The sequence below is a fragment of the Carlito syrichta genome, unplaced genomic scaffold (genome assembly GCF_000164805.1).
Source record: "Carlito syrichta isolate Samal-C Ts95f unplaced genomic scaffold, Tarsius_syrichta-2.0.1 Scaffold308872, whole genome shotgun sequence".
In the NCBI taxonomy this organism is placed as follows: Eukaryota; Metazoa; Chordata; class Mammalia; order Primates; family Tarsiidae; genus Carlito; species Carlito syrichta.
This window is the reverse complement of record NW_007252968.1, coordinates 164,703-172,486: the sequence shown is the minus strand read 5'-3', so window position 1 is coordinate 172,486 and position 7,784 is coordinate 164,703.

Sequence of the window (7,784 nt, the reverse complement as noted above, 5' to 3'; positions counted from 1 at the left end):
CCCCGTCGTCCCCCGGGCCACAGGCTGGGCCAGAGGTCACCCAAGACCGTGGGCCCTGATGGCTCCAGGCCGCCCATGGGCTGTGTGGCCTCAGGCCGGGTCTGGCCCTCCCTGGGCCTTGGTCTTTCCAGGGATCTGGAGTGGCCCCCGCTTCCCACCAGCGGCGTGGCCTCCCGCAGGCTCCCCCACACCCCAGATTCACATTCCCGTGGTAGGAGGGGACTCCCCTCTCCAAGGCAGGTGAGAAACGGTCGACTCCCGTTGGGGCACTGAGCCCTGGTGGTCCTCTCACCCCCTGCGACCACTGTGCCCTGTCCCTGGCTGACATCCACGCCGTGGCACACGGGCTCCCACGGGCCTTGTCCCCACCACCATAACACACGGCCTGACCTTCGTGGGTGCTCAGCGCGGACTTGGATCAGTGGTTGTGTTCCCCGCTTCCCTGGGCTCAACCACACCCAAGAGCTGTGAGGGAAGGGGTAAGCATTCCTTAAGCCCTGACCACAGGCCAGGTGCCAGGTGTGTCTCACATGCCATCCCATTCTCTCAGGACCCCCGAGGGGTTGGTGTTGTCATCTCCACCTCTTAGACAAACTGAGGTCCCGAGAGAGGTGGTTCCTTGCTCAGGATGGCCCGCTGGACGTTTTGCCCTCGGCCGGTCTCCTCTCTGCCCGCTGTGGCCCAGCCCAGCTCAGGTCAGGGCCTGCCGCCAGGAAAGTGAAGCGAGTTGAGTTGAAACTGGAGCAGTTCCCCCAAGGAAAAGGGCACCCAAACCAGGATGAGTGGAGCCAGCGGGGAGGAGGCTGGGTGGGAGGACACCCTGGGGGACCAGTGGTGGGTGTCGGGCAGCCGGTCAGGATTTGTCCTGCAGGACCCTTGGGAGGAAGTGACCAGAGGACAAAGGTCAGCCCAAGGCAAGGCAGAGCTGAATAGAGGGGATTCCCTCGAGGAAGTGAGATTCCAGGCCCTGGAAGGCACACAAGGTCAGACCCTGGAGAGGGAGGGAAGGGAGACTTTCCTGTGAGGAATGCTAGGTTCCGGCCTGTGAAAATCCCACTCCCATGCTTTTTGGAACTCTGACCCATGGGCATCTTGGGGAGGGGAGCAGGGAGAGACAGGCGGGGGTGGGGGAGAGTGGATGGGGAGCTCTTTCAGTCAGAGTCCAAGCTTGGAGTTGAAGATCTCTGGCCCTGGATTGGGCAAGTACCTGGGTTCAAATTCTGGTTCTTCCCACTAGGAGCTGTGTTACGTTGGATACGTAGCTTAGCCTCTCTGAGCCTGTTTCCCAACTGCAATATGGAGACAAGGATCACGCAAGTTCCATGCATTCATTTATTCATTCAGCAAGTGTAAGTTGAGTGCCTACTCTATGCCAGGCCAGGTGCTGGGATGTGAGGTCATGGAAACTCTTGCCTGCGGTCAGAATGGGGTTCAGCAAAGGTGACTGGGATGGCCTTTCTGAAGGCCCAAGCGTGGGGATGACCTTTCCTTCCAGAGGGACTGAGCAGACCTGGAGGACAGACTGGTTCTGAGGAGCTCTCGAAGGGCTGATGGAGTTAGGGTGGGGGCACGAGGAGCCAGATGTCAACGTGGGGTGAGGAAGGACTCTGAACAGCTGGAGCTGGCCACAGATGGCAAGTGGGCAGTGTTCTATGAGGTAGTGAGTGCCCTGTCTTGGGAGGCAAGCAAGACTCAGGAACTATCTAGCAGGGACACGATTCAATGGTTTCCACACATAAGGTGGGTGCTGAGCATGACCCATCTTCAGAGGTTCCCGCCAGCTCCGAGACTCCTGGTAGCAGCAGCCTCTGTCCCTGACATCCTGGGGAGCAGGCTGGGTGGGTGGGGTGGGGGGGCAGAGCAGTGCAGAATCTTGGGTCTGGACAGGCTAGGAGCGCCACCTGCTGCTCCTCAAAGACACTGGTCCTGCCAGAACTGAGACAAGTCTGGGCTCCATAAGGCCTCATCCTGCTTCCCTCCTGCCTATCCCTGGTGTTCACAGATGCACACTTTCACCTACTTTCGAGCAGTCATCCTCCCCCGGGCCCATCAGTGCATCCGAGCCACATCCCCGCATACTCAGGGTCTCCTTCCACCGTGCCTTAACTACCCCTTACAGGCCCCTGCTGTTGCCCCCTCCTGGCACACCTATCAGAGCCCGCTTGGCGCCTTAGAATGCCCTTGGAGTGACTAGGGCTGGTTCTGCCCAGCACCCTGATCATGCCCATCCAGCACTCCTCCCTGTTTTCAAGGTCTACTGTCTGTCTTGCCTGAAAGTGGGAGTAGACAATAGCTGTAGAGCTCAAGGGCAGTCAACTGTATGTCAGACATTGTTTGATAAAATGCACACCGACATCATTCCCATTTTCCAGATGAGGAACCAAGGCACAGAGAAGTTAGGAGACATGCCCAAGGCCCCACAGCGGGCAAATGAGGGCTGAGATCCCAGCCCAGCGATGCTGCAAGGCCACACCCAGGACAGGGGGCGGACAACTGCAAGGCCAGGTCCAGAGGTGTATTAGAAAGCATCTGATGAATGAATTAGAGTTACTGAGGGGATTCACCCAGGCACATACCCACCTGCAGACACACTCAGATGCAGCCTGGCCCCCAGGTGAGCCCACGGGCATACCTGGCACCTGCATCTTCCTACCCCCCTGCCCCTCACACCTTTCTCTGCCCTTGGCTGGGCTTCCTGGCTCTAACAAGGCAGCAGAGGGGTGGGAGGCCTCAGCCTGCATCTCTGAGCTGCACCCAGGTGAGACTGAGACACCTGGGTCCATGGCGAGTGTCCAGCAACTTACCTGACCACCTGCCCACAGAGCTTGGCCGGCTGGGTGGGCTCTCTGGAGCCCAACATCCCACATAGCGACAAGAGCCAAGATATCTGCCTCTGTTCTGAGCACCTGTCAGACACCCTGGCTTCCTCCTACCCACAGCCCTGAGACAGAGGTATAAGAAACTAGCCTCTCAGGGCTGTTGCTGCACGGTCCCCATGAGCTAGCACCAAGAGAAGCCTGGCACGCTGCAAGTGCGACTCAGCGCCATCTGTGGATTTGCTCTTTGCTACATCCCATTGTACAGTTGGGGAATCTGGGGCTCAGAGATGTTCAGTAACTTGTCCCAGGTCACACAGCCAGGAAGTGGGTGAGTCAAGATTTGAGTTAGGCAGTGTGATGACAGAATCCTAGTTTTTAGCCCTGTGCTGTACTGTCCCCTGCAGGCACAGACCTTGTGATCCTAACCAGGACCCCCAAACACAAGGGCTTTCTCAGCTCAGGGCTTAGAAGACACATCCCGGCCTCTCTCGGCCACCCCCACTTCCATCCCTCTCCACCCCAGCCTTCTCCCACCACAACTTCCAGTCTTGTCCAGGAGTCAGGACAGAGGCCAGGGCTCAGGACTGCTTCTGAGAACAGCTTCAGAGTGACAACAGTCCTGGAGGTCAGTGACCCCCAAACCATAGGGATTCTGGCAAGAAGGCCTCAGATGGGGAGGACCCAAAAGTCCTCCTTAGGCCACGGAGCCTGCAGAGGGGCCGGGCAGTCGTGAGAAGGTTGGGCCTGCCTCCATGGGGCCTCTATCTGTGGGGAGCCCCTGCCCACCCAGTGGGCCCAGTCCATCCCACTGGGCCATGCCCTGGCCTTTGTACTGGGCAAGGTGGGCTTGGCCTGTGTACTGGGCAAGTCCTTTCCAAATGAAGAGGCAAGTGACACCCCAGGGCGCACAGCTGCGGGGCCTGGGGCAGGGATTTGAACCCAGGCCTCTCCTGGGTCTGGGAGCTGGGATTTGCAAATGTGGAACTCGAAGAGTTGCCCTGGGGTCCCTCGGGACTGGTGTTGAGTCAGGGCGAAGAAGTCCGATTTTGTCAGAGTGCTCTGTGGGCCACAGAGCAAGGCCTGTGGTGGCCTTGTTGGGGGTGGGGGGGCGGACAGGAGGGGTAAGGCTTCGTAGACCTCCGCAGGGCCTGAAACAGGCCCCACCGCTGCCACCTCTGGTCAGGCCTGCCCAGGTGCCCAGCCAGCAGTGGGGATGAGGAAGCTGTTTGAGGGGAGAGGAGGGCTCTGGGCCCACGCTGGATAGGCATGGAAACATGGTGGGTCCCGTCTCTGGGAACCTGAAGCTCATAGAAATTGAGAGGATTAAGGCCTCAGAGGTATAGGTGAGGGGCCCTGAAGCTTCAGTCTCATTTTATAGCAAATTTTCCTCAGAATGGAAGCCAGTAGCTCAGCCAGATGCCATCACCCAGGTCCAGGAAAGTCAGAGGGGGACTGGGCAGGAAATCAGGTGGTGGTGACCTCTCCCCTGAGTCATGGCAGTAGGCCTGGGACTGAGAGTCTCTAAAGCTTGAGGCTTCATCATGTTGTCAAGTGCGTGGATGAGGCTGAGAACCTTTCCAGAGGCTTGTTCACTGTGGCCTAGAAGGGACAAAGCTTGCGAGGCCTTGTCCTGCTTGCCTCGCCCACCTTACTCTCTCTGCCCATTTCACAAGAGGAAGTGACTGAGGTCACACAGTCAGTCTATGGCAGAACTAGGACCAGGTCACCTCACCTCCTTTCTAGGGGCTTTCTCTCTCTCCATGCCCTTCTCCCAGACCAACTGCCCTACTGTCGCCTTCTGACCAGACCTGCTGTACCCTTCTGACAACCAAGACTGTTTAAGCCCGTGGGTCATCCCACTCTGGCCAGTCCAAGGTCACAGGACCTGGAAATGGCTGAAGGGAAGCCCAGACCCAGGAGCACATGTCCACAGCCCTGCTTTCCTCTGTGCGGGGAGGAGGGCTGGGATGAGGAAGAGGAGGAGGAGGGAAGGAGGAAGAGGGTTGGAGCCGGAGGGTAGAAAGAAAAGGGGGAAGGATGGGGAGGAGGAAGAGGAGGGCACTGCCCCACTAACACACCCCCATGCCTGGGAATAGATTGAACACGGGAGTCACTTTCCTGGAAGAAAACAAAGCCTCCCTAGAAATGTATTTCTCTTCTCAGCTCATCCTGAGGCCAGAGCAGCTGGGTGTAGGCACCAGCCTCCCCTAGGACAGAGTGGGGAGAGCAGCCCAGCCTGAGGGAGGGGAGGTCTTGCCTGCCAGGGCTTTTGGAACCTGTCATTGAGATATTTAGCATCTTGTGATTGGGGGGGTTGTTTTTGTTTTGTGGATTTTTGACATTCTTGGAGACTAGCATTCAAACTTCCGACCTGTAGCTACTGAGCCCGGCTAGGGCCAGGCACAGACCTAGGCACTGAGGGAGCCACACCTGGGGGAGGGGGGTATCAGGTTAGGGGACAACAGACAGGTAGCTGCTTCAGGGAAGGTCCTGGCTCTGCCTCTGCCACCTGGGTGCACCCGAGCGGTGCTTCCCTCGCCCTGGGCCTTTCTCTGCCTAGGTAAAGGCATCAAATCCAGGCAGCCAAACTTAATTCCCTGCCCCCTGTGATGCCCTGCCACAGGGCACAGCAGAGAGGAAGGGCAGGGGACTTTGGCGGCACCACAGGAGAGCCTGGGGCATACGGGGTCAAATCCTGGGTCTGCCACTTCCTGGTTAGGGACTTGGGAGGATGGGGAGAAAGGTTCCTGCCATGCAAGTTGGAGTCAGTAATGGCTAGTAGTGACTCCCCTGGGAGTCACTGGCCCAGCCCTGCCCCAAGGACATGTTTCCACCCTGGGCTCTGAGGTGCACCTGAAAGCCTTCTGGAGCCCTAATGATGGGCAGCTGGTGGGGGCACAGAAACAGGCTCCACAAGACCCTCACGGACTGGAAGGCAGGGTGTCCCTCACCAGGCGTGATGGGGGAAATGGACCTTCTGTCTCACCTAGGAGAGTCCTAGCGCCACCAGTTTTCCTGCTGTGTGTGAGCTAGCTCTTGCTATGTAACAAATTGCCCCAAAACACAGCGGCTTAACACAACAATGAGCAGGTGTCTCAGGAAGTCTCTGTCGGTGAGGAATTCAGGAGCAGCTCAGGTTGTGGTTGTGGTTTGGGTTGTTAAAGAAAAATTGGAGACACAAAACAATTTTAAGAGTTTGAGTAGGAAGCAACTCATGAATTGGGAGTACCAAACTGTAAGAGGTCAGATGTTCTGATGAAAGTTGTTAGGGGTAAGCATTTATAGGGTAAGGGCAGAAGCAAAAAAAAAATCAATTCTTTGGTTGCAATTATGCAGTTGCTTATTTGGTCAGTCCTGTTGGAAACTCCCTGGTTATATAATTGTAAACGTGTTGGGTACTTGCGACTGGTTGAGCTTTAACTGTCTTTCTTAATATAGGTGTTTACAAGAAATAGCTCAGGTTAGGTTTCACATATGTTTGCAAATCAAGCAAACTGAGGTCATTTGGGAGGGCTAACGGATTTTGTCTGCTCGGGGGGTTCTTTAGGCCTGGTCTCCGTTTTAATTTACTTTAACAATTCCCCACTTTGGGTCATCCTCTCAGCAAGCTGACAGTGACTAAACAGAATGGCATGACTCCCAGCTACCACTATCGACATAGTCACTGGGACGAAGAGTCACATAGATGTTATTGTCATCAAGTTGCATTGGGACATAAGGTCACATAGTCTCCGTTATCCAGAACTGCATAGTCATCATGGGCTTGAGTGGTCAGGTTGCTCCGTGCTCCACAATGTCTAGTCCTGATGACAGTCATTTGATGGATGGGTGGAGGCTAGAAAGCACTTAAAACCCTTGAGAGGACACAAGGTGCTAAAGAGGTGAGTGCAGTGACTGTGAGGACAATAGCCAAGGATGGAACCACTCCCCAGAGCAGAGGTTCCTGGGAACCAAGATTTAACCTACTCAATAACTCAATAAAAAATTGGGGGCGCCCGAGCTCAGTGGCTCAGCCTATAATCCCAGCACTTTGGGAGGCCGAGGCAAGTGAATTGCCTGCCCACGGGTTCAAGACCAGCCCAGGAAACTTGGCAAGATCTCGTCTCTACAATAAATCAAAAATTAGCCTGACATGGTAGTGTGTGCCTGTAGTTCCAGCTACTTGAAAGACTGAGACGGAAGAATTGCCTGAGCCCTATGAGTGTGCCACTGCACTCCAGCCTGGGTGACAGAGTGAGACCCCAACTCAAAACAAAACCAAACCCCAAAGAACATAAACAGGACAAGGATTCAATAATGGGTACACTATAATTTTTTTTAATTGAAATACAATCTTGGCCGGCCTCGGTGGCTCAGCCTGTAATCCCACGCTTTGGGAGGTCAAGGTAAGTGAATTGCCTGAGCCTGTGGGTTCGAGACCCTCCTGGGCAACTTGGCGAGACCTCATCTCTACAATAAATCAAAAACATTAGCCAGGCATGGTAGCGCACGCCTGTAGTTCCAGCTACTTGGAAGGCTGAGGCGGAAGGATCACCGGAGCCCAGCAGGTCGAGGCTGCGGTGTCCAGGAGTGGCCACTGCACTCCAGTCCGGGCGACAGAGACTCCAACTCAAAAAAAAAAAAAAGGAAATACAATCTTTTTAATGGTCACTTTCATTTTCACCAAAAATAACCATTGTTAATATTTTTTGCAAAATAAGTCTAGTTTTATAAAATTTAACATGATTATTTACATAAGTGTAACAGTAATAATTTTTATGTAGCTCTTAAAATATGACATTTTAGTCAGAGCTTTGGTAATCTCCAATAGGCTTTATTGACTTTGTATCAGGTAATCTTAGTTTTGAAAAGCTATCTGATAAGGAGATAGCACCAATTAAACCTTTAAAAACTTCTCTAAGAAGTCAAGCCAGGGACTTGCCCAATCATGTCCTGTTACAAGAAGAGCAGATTCTTTTCTTTTTT